The sequence below is a fragment of the Pempheris klunzingeri genome, chromosome 10, assembly GCF_042242105.1.
Source record: "Pempheris klunzingeri isolate RE-2024b chromosome 10, fPemKlu1.hap1, whole genome shotgun sequence".
In the NCBI taxonomy this organism is placed as follows: domain Eukaryota; kingdom Metazoa; phylum Chordata; class Actinopteri; order Acropomatiformes; family Pempheridae; genus Pempheris; species Pempheris klunzingeri.
Window position 1 is genome coordinate 9916761 of NC_092021.1, and position 12192 is coordinate 9928952.

The following is a 12192-nucleotide window of genomic DNA, read 5'->3' on the forward strand; positions in this document are numbered from 1 at the left end:
TTGACTCAGAGGAGATGTTGTAATCTGAAAGACAGCTCTAGTGATGGTGCAAACCTGTAGAAAGTGCATAGTTGGAAGGCTTGAGTTATATTGTCCTACAACGGGAAAGAACTGCTGCTGTAGTTTGTATTGATAATATCTGTATAGTTGAGGTCAAAGGTTGCACATTTAAACAAACGTAACCCAAACTAACCCTAAATTCAAATATAATACACATTTCAGCTTTAAAAAGAATAAGATCTGATATCTGTTAGGTTGATTTTCTTTGTTTAACTGGCCATGCTTGTTTGAATTGAATGATTCTGAGTCTTATTTGGAGAGCAAAGACTGCCAAAGTATATGTAACTAATAAAACAGCAGAAAAGACTGAAAAGCTGAAAAACAGAGATAATTGATTCTGGCTAACTGCATTAAGGACACATTTTCAATGGGTTCAGTGTCAAAATCCTTTTTATTCGGTTTTAACAGTAGGGGAAACTCAGTGTCAGCTACACACATAATGTGTCTCGATTTGAAATCAACACATGATAAACAAACCACATGTTTTTTTTAAGCAGTGTAATGACAAAGATCATCTGCTTCTTACCCTGTTATCCTGATAAGGGGGATTATGGAGGTTCTAAGAGCTGAGAAGTTCAGACATTCAGGCAAATCAACAGTGTTACTGTTGTCTGGTAGAGCAAACTTTCAGACGTTTTACTCAGAAAATGTGGTTTTTAGTGTAATACAAAGCACTGTTGAGTCATTGGACAGTTGTGTCAGTGGGTAGAAACTTAAATCAAACACATCTGAGCAATACCACGCTGCAAACCAACAGTAAACCTCACAATGTGCACAGGCCTGTCGTTTGAGCTAATTCGCCCGGTTCCCTAAATATTTGACTGATGATCCATCGCCCAGGTTTATGAACGATTGTTTCCATTCTATAATGGGCGATTGATCCATCCCACCATTTTTCATACCTCCATCCTTAACAATTTCATACTTTTATGAAATGTTATTACCATTTATGTGGCAATAAGGCTGTATTCCCCAAAGCAAACGTCACATTAGTCTGTGACAGAGGACATACTACGTATTCTCAAAGGGGTAGTTGCAAGTAAGAGACAGAACACTTTCACACACTTCATTGGCCACTGTTTCATTAACATATGTAATTAACCATGGTTAGATGTGTGTATGCAGTTATATTCATCAGTATAAAAAAAGCATTAAGTTCAGAGAGAGTGGAACAGCAAATTTATTTTTAGTTTGTTTCACTCTCAGGGTTTTTATCTAACAGATACAATTTCTTAGCTGGAAGTGTCTTAAATGTAATATCTGATGTCCATGATGTCAATCGCTGCTTTGGTGTCACTTTGCTATGTGATAAACACCCATTGAATCTCATGACCTCAGATGTGGCGCAAAATGCCCTTCTCTTAGTCTGCCTGTACCTCCATGATGTTGTGAAAGGATGCAGCCACAATTTCCACACTCGCTTTGTAGTCTTGTGATAGAGAGGATGTCTACTATGCATCGTTCTGTTGTGACTGCAACACAGGATGTTGCTTTGTCATCCTGGCTAAGCATCAGCTTCAAGTCACGATATGTCCTAATTTATTCAAACCTTTTGTCTTATCCTTGATGAGCTGACTAAGCCCAAAGTTGCTTTTTTTTAAAGCAATGCAGTGGCATTCATTAAGAACTACCAAGCAATGCGGTTGTAAGGAAACTACATGATAGTTGCAGCATATGTAAGTTTTTGCACACATAATATTTGGCCAAAAGCCCACATTTCTAATCTAAAGCAAAATCTAATTTAATTCTATAAGATATTAATACAATAGAATGGATGGCATACAGACTGCCAATATTCATTAGAGAAAATAATAAACCATAAGTAAACCTTGAAGCAAACAGGTTTTCATTTATCAGAAAAGTAAAATATGTCTCCCTTAGTAGTTTAGTCAGTCAGTCACACAGAATTCATCATTTAATATATATATATTGATTCATGGTTGCCTTAGTTAAAGGTTCTCTATAGGACATTCTGAACATTAATGTGGCATTAAACAATTTGCTCTGTAAAGTGCAGTAATCTCAGGGAATGTGAGATGCTGATATATTGTACCTTTAAATCAATTGTCAATATTTTCATATCAACAGTGGATCATGTGACTACTATGTGAAATGTCTCGCTTGTAGTAACAAGTCCATACAGAACAATCCCCTAACTCCAAAGTTCCCTTTAGCTTTACAGTTTTATGGAGTCTTCAAGCTCATTGTTTTGCTTCTCCACGTCGTCATTATTTTGGCTCAGTGTCACAGCTCTCATAGTGTCTTTGTTTAGCTCCAACAGGCAGCTGCTTTCAACATAAAACCCACTGTAACAACTACCCGGTGAACATAGTGGAGTGTTTAGAAGCTTAATATTTTTCTTAGGCATAAGTGCAGAACAGAGCAAGATGAGAAATTGTGGTGATGATGAAGAATGGATGTTTATTCACTGCAAGAAATGAATACAGCTCCTGGAGGATGGATAACTTTCAGTTTGTGGATGGCATTCCCGTTGATGATTCAAATGTTTCATTGTCTGCAAGTGAAACCAGTACAAGGAGGCATGGAGACAGGCTCTACAAGGTAGAGGAATAGAGAGTCTCTCTGTGTGTGAACATTGTTCACAGAGACAGAGGGTTCGAGCACAGAAACCTCAACAGACGATGACCCACAAAAATATGAACCACTGAAATGAAAGAGACAGCCTGGCTAAGGAAAGAACAAGAGAAGGGAGGGACAGGGGTGCGGGGAGGAGTAGATAGACTCTCCTCTGCCAGTCATAACTGCAGCCTCTAGAGGATGGGTCGACGGTACTGGGTTAGGGAATGAATAAATGAAAGCAACGCACACACAGCTTGGTGAGGGATAAAACAGAAAGAAAAGTGGTGAGGCTTCACGCTGAAGAGGAGAGAACTTAGTGAAAGAGCGCAGAGGGACCTGAAAGAGGAAGGCAGGTGGACGTCAAGGTGTGGAGTGAAGCTCTGAAAGGTGCGAAAGGCACCAGGGGATGCGGCAGAGTCCTGGCAGGCAGCGTTGGGGATTTAGTGGTTGTGATGGCTCAACTTTAAAGAACACCAGCGCACCGTTTCCTCCCGCCTGTGCCCTACTTTTTCATTCTCTCTCTCTCTCACCATCCGCCATCTTATATCTTTACATCCTGTCAGCTGGTTTCCTCACCCTCTACTTTCTGTGACTCATCTTTATGTGCTTTCTCACCGTCTCTCTCCCTCTTTGTTTTTCTCTATTGGTAGAACTAGATGCGATGTATTTTATGCTTGTACATGTTTTAACAAAGCCAAGTAAAAGTCCCCTTTATCTATGAGTATATCATTCATCCCATTTCCGCCAACCTTTCTAGTTTTTGTCTCTCTTTTCCCCTCTCCTCTTCTCCATCTCCCTTTTTTTCCTCTCTCTAAGGAAAACTTCCTGTGACCTTTAGCAGTAATTTAACATTTTCAAATCGGCAAGGTTTCAAGGCTGATCCTTTTCTGCTCTAGTTCCAGCTGTATTGACTCTTGAATGTGTCGGTCATCAATGGCTGCTCTGTGTTAGCTCACAACCTTTTCTAAGGAGCTGACATTTTGGCTCTCTTGGCTAGCTATTCACCTGTGAAAGTGGTACAGGTCCTCGAGGCTTTATCAGGCTCAGAGAGTGAGCAGAGAGCACACTTCAAGAGGTACGAGCAGGTATCAACAATTCGAATCGAACGATTCTTGACGCATCTCGTTGCACATGGCTACTTATCAGTTAAAACAAGCAGCCAGATAAATCTGAACTGCTTTTTTTGACAGCACTTTTATTTAGTAAGTGCTGCCAAATGTCAGACTACTTCAGTCTGTAATGTAAAGTGCCTTGTGATTAGCTGGGCTCACTGCATTCTTATCCTCTGTATTCTCAAATTTGTTGCATTCCCAAAGTAATTCATTGCTGTGTGGCAGATTTTACACACAGCATGCGTCTTGTCCAGTCGCTGCTTCCCAGTAAGTTCCTAAACGCTTTAAATTGAAATACTGGATGTGTTTTTGTGTGACTTGGCGCTCAACCCTGTCTCACATTCGCCCCCAATTACAAGCAAGAGGGCAACGTTGCTTCTTGAAGGTAACTGTAACTTCAGCAAACAACATTAGAAGGCTATAATTTTATGTAGGCTATTATTTTATCACAATAAAATCTGTTGATTAGAAATAATTGGAAGGGTTAAGGTTCTTTTTTTTCATGTAGGCCTGATTACTGTAAATTTCCAAACGCCTGTCTGTCGCTGCACTTTGACCGCCTGTGTCAGCATTACAATGCATCTCAGAATTGAGAAATGTCCGCACCTTTAGTCATTGTGCTCTAAAACTGGCATTAAACTGGCCAGCAGAGTGTTGATGAGTAAATAGCCAAACTTTGACAAACGTGACTGAGTAAACCACAAGATGACATCACACTTCCCTGTTTTGGTCTGTAAGGCATGTGGACGCACACAGACGTGGATTTTGGTGGTACATTTCCAAGCTGATGGAATAAATGAAGAGCTTTGTTCCAAAATGAAATATTGATTATTTGAGAAGAAACATAAGACAAGTATTTCCTTTGATTTTGTGCTTTAAGTCCAAAGTGATCCTGCAGCAGACACTTCCATCCTCCCACGTATGTTTATTCTCATTGCCTTATGCAAATAAGGGTCTGAGACAACAAATGTTAGTCCAGAGACAATATTTTTGGCTGTTGGTAACTGAGACCTGGCATTTTAGTTTAGTTTGCATTCATTCCAACTTTACATTATAATATTTTTTAGGGATGAAAGTGAAAATTTATGTTTCCCCTACTTTTCTATTCCTCCTGTCAAATTCTGGCAGATTATGAAATTAAGAATAAAAGTTACTACAACAACAAGTTATCCTATCCTATCCCATTTTACGGCAGAGTTACAGAGGTTGTATTTCCATATTTGTGCCACTGCCACTTAAAGAAAAATAAGGCTTTGTTCAAATCATCATCCATTCGGTTAAAGATGCCCTGTGGAGTTAGTTTCTGCTTACATTCATTACATTTCCTTTTTCATTGTCATTTTTAAACCTGCATTATTTTAGTTTGTTATTTATTATATTGAGCCATGTTCACAGCATAGCTTCTTCTTCTCTGATTTTGTTTAACAACCCCTGTAGGTCAGTGGAACGGTGCGACGCCACAAGCATGTGTGTCCGAGGACCCAAGCATTTAAACATCTAGTGACCAAAAACTTCACAGAGTACAATTAAGTTTATGTGTTCGGTTTAGCCATTGTTAAACAGTGAGTTACGTGGCAATTTTTCACATAGTATGAAGCATCAGTATTGTCGCTTGATGGCTAACTTGTACATGGACTGAATGCTGATAAGTGTTGACTGGATGATGAACGATAACGACAGACACCTTCCAGCCAATAAGAAAAGATTACGTATGGATATAGATAAATGACACCAAGGAGACATCTTATTTATTGAACTTCAGCCACATTTCAGAATGCATATTTCTTATTAATATTACATATAATATAAGCACTTGCACTTTACCTTGCTTTTTCAGACTTTCAGTGTTTATTATGAGAGAGCCCAGGCCAATGCATGTTACTAGTAACTGTAGCTGAATAGATATTGTTTCATTATCAGGTAAAAGGGGATTTCTGACTTGTGCTTATGTGATGCATTTGTGTTGTGCTTGCTAAGCAACCACAGCCAAAGCTGTTCCATATTCAGAGTGGAGAGAAGGACTTCACAGCAACACAGATGGTTTTCAGATTGCCTTACAGACCTTCTAGGGACAGGCTATAGGAGCTGGTCTGTGGACTAATAGGCCGCCACACAATCAATCAGTGGCTTTCCCAACAGCTATGAATGTTTGAGCCAGTGGATGGGAGGTTTGTGCTAGGAGAGAGTAAAACTGAGATTGAGAGGGAGAAAGTGGGAGAGACATAAAGAGACAAAGGGAATAGAGGATAGGATAGAGTGGCAAAGTTTAGGAGAAGGAGGAACAGTAAGGGCAGGACAGAAGCTAGGCAACATAAGAGAGAATGGAAATAATAAAAAGACAGACTGTGCAATAGAAGTAGAAAGAATTAGGGTGGGACAGGTGGAGATGGAGAGAGAAAATGGAAATAAGGTCAGTGGTAAATGGAGGAGAAATTAAACACTGCAGAGCAAGACACAGCAGGACAGAAGACCGAAAGAAAGCAGAGTGTTGACGCCAAATGAGGCTAAGATTTCACTCAGCTTCCCTCTCTTTTTCTGTTTTCTCTCCGTTTCTTGTTTGCTTGTTGTCTCTGCAGTAGAGCTGTAATTACTGGGTTTTAACCCAGATACATAACGTAAAAGCCCAACAAAGTTATAAATAAACCATCACTTTATGGATATCCATATATGACTTTGTAGCTGTAGGTAACATTCACGCTGAAAAAAAACTGCCTGTGTGACACGTGGTAGGAAGGGCATAATTAAAGCTTTGTTTGACTCATTGACCTACCAGACGTCTCTCACAGGTTCCTCTCCTCTCCTCTCCTCTCCTCTCCTCTCCTCTCCTCTCCTCTCTTCTCCATTTCACTGACTGCAGGTCCGTGCACATTCCTGATACACCATGGAATAATACCAGCCCTAACACAAATATTTTACCTAAACAAAGCAGTAAACCTTCAGGTCATTACATTTATTATTGGAATGTTTATAGTAGAGACACTGTCTATATCTATATTTATATCTTCTAAGATCACATAGCTCACATTCTGTCTAAATGTGTAGCAAGTGCCCTGTTTAGCATTTTACTATTTCAGTCTAGATTTTTGTTGGCTGTACTTTTCTGGGTATGAAAACGGTGTTATGTAGTTTATGAAAATTTGTTTTTTTTTTAACATTTGTGCGAACAGTCTCTTTAAAAAGGAACTCTGTGGAGTTTTTGAGCCCTAGTAGTGATAGTGCCATGTTTTTATGTGCGAGTCCCTGTTTTGTTTGTTCTCATAGGAGGACACACATGTACCCCCAGTACATGTTTTTGCCAGTGGTTTTACACTATTGCACTGACCTACGGGTTAGATTAGACCAAGAAATGTAGCAATGTGCCAACCAATGCAGGGAAGAAGGGGACTGCAAGTAAATATGGATGTAAACACTGCAGGGTACAAAATTAGAAAGTTAGTTTTGGGCCATCAGAATGAATCAAGGGCTGTGCATGTAGTTGCAGCGGTTGGTGGCTCCTTCAAATTTTCAGCATGACTGTTGAAAACACATACGGTCACTGCCCGTGACGTCCCGCGACCATCAGCTCGACCAAAACGCTGCAATGTTTGGCTCACCAGATCGAGCTAATGTTAAAGTTACTGCACATAAAGCTGAACCAAAGGAGCAGCAGAGCAGAGCGAGGGGAGGCAGACAGTGGTTGAATCTTTACATCTATTATTCTTGTTGCTCAAACACAGTCAAAGTTGATGGACAATGTTTCCCAGATGCTGAATGAAAGATGAAGACTATATTTTCACCACCATCTTGTTGCTGCTGTTGACATTCATCCAGGCACAATTAAAAAGAAAAAAATGTGCCACTGTATTATTTCCTGGGTGTATATGTGTATGTATATTGTAATATTTGATTTTAATTAGCTGTTCAAGGGTGGCATGAAGGAAATACAACTTCCATTTCTCTGTACGACCCTGTAACTCATTGTATAATCACAAGTAAATATCCTTGTAGTATGTTTGAGGACACAGTGAGAGACCATATAATGGCTCGTTAGTTTTGCTGTTTTCATGGATTTATTGACAACAAGAGTGATATAGAATAACACCAACCTCATTCTTATAATAAGATGTCACACAATGCGTTTTCAGAGTGACATGTATTAGAGTGCTATTCACACCATCGCTAATGACAGACCATGCTCGACAAGAACGAACAAGACTGAAGATGTCCCTAATCATCACAGGAGAATAACTCTGTATGCCGTGTTTTTCAACACTGCGATAAAGTGCTGTAATATTATCACCATTCATTTGTGGTCATTAGAGATGCATTCACTGACTCCTGCTGCATTCACTAGCTCATTTGCTAGATCTGAAAGAGATAGCACAGCGAGGGCAAAAACAAATGATGAATCACAGACAGCAGAGTGTACACAATAGAGATGTTTGCATTCAGCTGTACAGTGGTATCAGCAGGCCATTCATCATATCTGGGCAGTCACTGCAGAAACACAGTCGTACCAATATCCGTGCCTCCCCTCCTCCCTCTCTTGCTCCAGTTCTACCTCTCTCTGCGCTGTCCCTCCCCTCTTCCTCTCCGCCCCAAACCTCCTCCTCCTTTAGCTTCCACTCGCCATCTTTTGTTTCCTTCCCTCCACCCCCACCTCACCCGTGCACCCAACCCCGCCCTTGCTCCCACCTCATGTCTGTCTTAGGGTAGAAAACACAATCATTTATTCATTTGTTTTTCCTTCCCCTCCCTCCCCGTGCAGTCTGGTAAATACCAAGTTGCCATCAGGGATGACGTTGCGCGGCTATTTAGTGTCAGATTTCCAAATCAAAATGATTTACTTCCTGTTGTTTCTCTGCTATTTTTTTTTTTTTTGTCAGTGTCAGCCGTTTGTTTGCTTTGCCTGTGTGCCCATTGTATACCGTAGATTTGTTAATTTTCTGTGTGGGCTTTCTCTTTGCACAGTTAATATTTTTCATGTGCCTGTCCAGATGTTAATTGTTTTTGTGATTACAGGCTGACAATCAGATAAGACTTAATCTCCTGCTCCAAATGGTCATAATTTGTCATGTTGTTTTTGTTTGGTTTTACATCACTGTGTGACATTTCCAAAAATGTCACTGCACATGTTGCCATTGTGGGCCATGTCTATAAGATCCTCGCTGTTCTCGCTTATAGGTCGTCTTTCAATCCCTGGTGAATTACTGTGACATTTTTTTTCATTTGCTTCATGCATGAAGTACAATACATGCAGACTTCTACTATTCAACACCAATTGCAAATGTAGGTAGACATAACATACAGGAAAGGCACGTACGAAATTAACAGCCATTTCTTGACACTGATCATCAGGATCAGAATACTTGTTTTCACCAGACTGAATACTAACTAGTGTGTGTGTGTGTGTGTGTGTGTATAGTACACTCATGGGTATGCGAGTGGTGTCTGTGTAGGGACGTCTGTGTGTATGTGAATGAGTTTGAAAGGCCAAAATTATGTTCCTCCTTGCTTCAGTATTCTAGGTCCATTTACGTTTCTGAGATACAGAAATGAGTACAGTATTAGTATAAGAGGGTGGCCAGAATTTAGTATAGTATCTAGTATTAGTATAAGTACATACCAGTGGCATACATCCACCAAAAATTCAACATATGGAACTTAAACTGTCCAGTGGTGTCATGCAGTAGTTTCATGACTCTGTGCCCCCATTTCCAATCCAGTCATTGCTGCTTATTCAGTGGAGCTGCCTGTTTATTTATCATGATAATAAGTTTAAGAAAGATTTACCAGGTCATTATGTCTAGTGTCTTTATGTTGACTTGACCAGTAATGGAGCATTTAGTACTACTGTGTGCTGAGAGAAAGGGAGGCTAGTATTTGAACGTGAACAGATAGTATGCTCTGACCAGATACTGACAGCATCAGAATTTTTGTTGTAATGTTTGTAGGTTGAGTTGGAAGAGTTCAGATTGTATGTGAAGTCTATTAAGCAACGTCAAATTCATAACCTTCATGTTAAAAAAAAGATAGACAGACTAAAGGAATTAGACTAAATAAGTAATTCTTGCATACAGCAAACTGTCTCCAGTCTAAAGGGACTGCAACCTCTGAACAGCAAGTTTAGCTAAAAAAAAAAATAATAATTTAATCTAAATTGTATTTGCATAATTCTGTAAAAGCCTTGGAAAGTGAACTTTGGTGAAGTTCAAAAAAATGGAAAGTGTAATTAACTTGTTCTCTCTAATTTGACAACATGCCACTCTGAGCATCTTAAGCCAAACCAAGATCAGTGTTCAACTTTCAGCCAACTTACAAGCTAAACGAAACAGGCCATCAAACTAGGCACATGAAGTGTAATAATCAAAACACATCACTGTAGGTGTTTACAGTGTGCTGTATATGACTGCATTTCCACTGCATGGATCGGCTCAGCTGCATTTTCATTTTTTACCATTTTGTCATTTGAAGCAGATATACCCACATCACGCAGGGGAAAGGCTAGCAGTAGACGGCGTCAATGAAAAAGGGGAACTCCTACACACTCGCTCGATACCTCAGAAATGTTTTTTTATCCCTTGGATGTTCATCTGGTTAACAAGATCAATATCTAGTTGTGTGAATATTGAAATCATAGTTGACAGATGTAAATGCTCTCTGAAGTTCAATAACTTCCCTAGAGACTAAAAACTCAAAGAACACAAAGTTATAAGTCAAGCTGACTCAAGTAAACTTAGTTGTAGACCTCTATCAGAGTTTAATAAACAAGAAATCAAGAAGAAAGTCAGGAGTAAAGAACGCCAATGTAATTTCGGTACACATTACAACAGAAACGGTGGAAAATCTGCCATCTGAACTGCTCCATACCCTGAATGTAATTCCTAGAGAGACGTTTCAACAATTGTGATTTCCCTAAATTGCTGACGATGTAAAATGTCATGCACGTCCCCTCCACTTATCTGCCAGCTGCTGGAAGAGAAACCCATCATTACTTTTAGAAGGTGTCTATTCAAACTCGATTGCTATAATCAGATGAACTAAGAATTTGCAGTGGATAGTTTGCCCTCAGTCCTTACTTTCTGAACGTGAATTGCAGACACACAAATTATTAATCTGGCAGATCAAATTAAAGATATCCTCCTCACGTATAACTCTTTAACACTCCGCTCAGAGTTGAGTGACTACTCCTTTCATTCCAGATGGATTACACTCAAACAACAGCAGACAATGTAGAATAGTTAAGCAGAATAGGGTCACACACACACACAGGCTTTTGACTGGTATGTTAATCATTAGTGGTGAGACGTCTCATTCTTTGCCTCATCTAAGTATTGGTAAGAGCATAATGCTGCCTTTTAAAACCCATGATTTGACAGCATGTGCTGAGGCTGTATCTGCCATTTACTTGCAATTACACAATGAATGGCAATTATTCTGTGTGAGATTTAGTGGCCTCAGCAGCACAGAGCATCAGTATGCTATAACTATCACGTTAACTTTTAAGAGTAGTTACTATTATCATTCAAATGCTTCTGCAAGCCGTTTACTAAGATTTGGTTAAGTGAGGAAATTTAGCTGTGGTTGCCTCTAAAGCCTCACCTGTGATCCTGACTGTACCAGGTGATCTGGCTCACGTTAAATATCGGAAATTATGGCTGCGTTTCATCAGTAGTTCAACGCGCCCTCGCTGACTTCCCAGCGGCATTCGCCCTCAGGGGGATTCCCCACCACCATCATAAGTGTTGTTCCATTTGTCTGGAAAACAGAAGTGAGCTTGGTGTGATTGACCCACGGAGGGATGAGGGAGCGAATGAACAACAGTGGTCATTTCAGAGATGTTTATTACCCATAGTACATTGCAGTTATGCATTTGGTGCATCCTTATTGGACAGTTTGGGCTGAAAATGTACAAGGGCAGGTGCATTCCATTTAAATTCTCCTGCTCTTCCCCTGCCCTCTTTCCCTCTGCTCTCCAAGTGTGTGACGTATGCTGTTAGGCAATACCAAGAGGGGATGTAAGAGGAAGTGGAACTGCTAATGTAACGCAGCCTATACATGGCAACAGTGAGTAAAAGTATGGCTAACAGGGAAAGAGTGAAAGGAGGTTCAACCTTGCAAGAGCCTTTAGTATTAAATTGTCTAATTTACACATCTATAGCTTACTCTTCTCCTCACACTTGTGGCAATGTCACCATGTTGCACTGTTGACAGAATGAGGACAAGAGGACTTCTCATGGATGGAGTGTGGTTACTGAGGTGTTAGCTGCTCTGCACAGACTTTCCATGATCCCTGCTCTCACAGACTTGAGATTAGGTGCATTATGGAGATTCCACAATTTGAAACTGATTTTTAATTGTGCTTTCGCACACAAACAACCCCCAGTGTGTTCACATTTTTCAGTTTGCTGAGGTGAAAGCTGCTGTTCAGACTGAATCAAATGAGACCAACCACAGGATT

The 12192-nt window shown here is 40.0% G+C and overlaps 1 protein-coding gene across 1 annotated transcript in view; it reads left to right on the forward strand.

The window, feature by feature from the left end:
• The window catches only part of LOC139208829 (transmembrane protein 163a-like), a 57902-nt gene that overhangs the window by 7744 nt on the left and 37966 nt on the right, over positions 1-12192 (forward strand). The window lies entirely within an intron of this gene.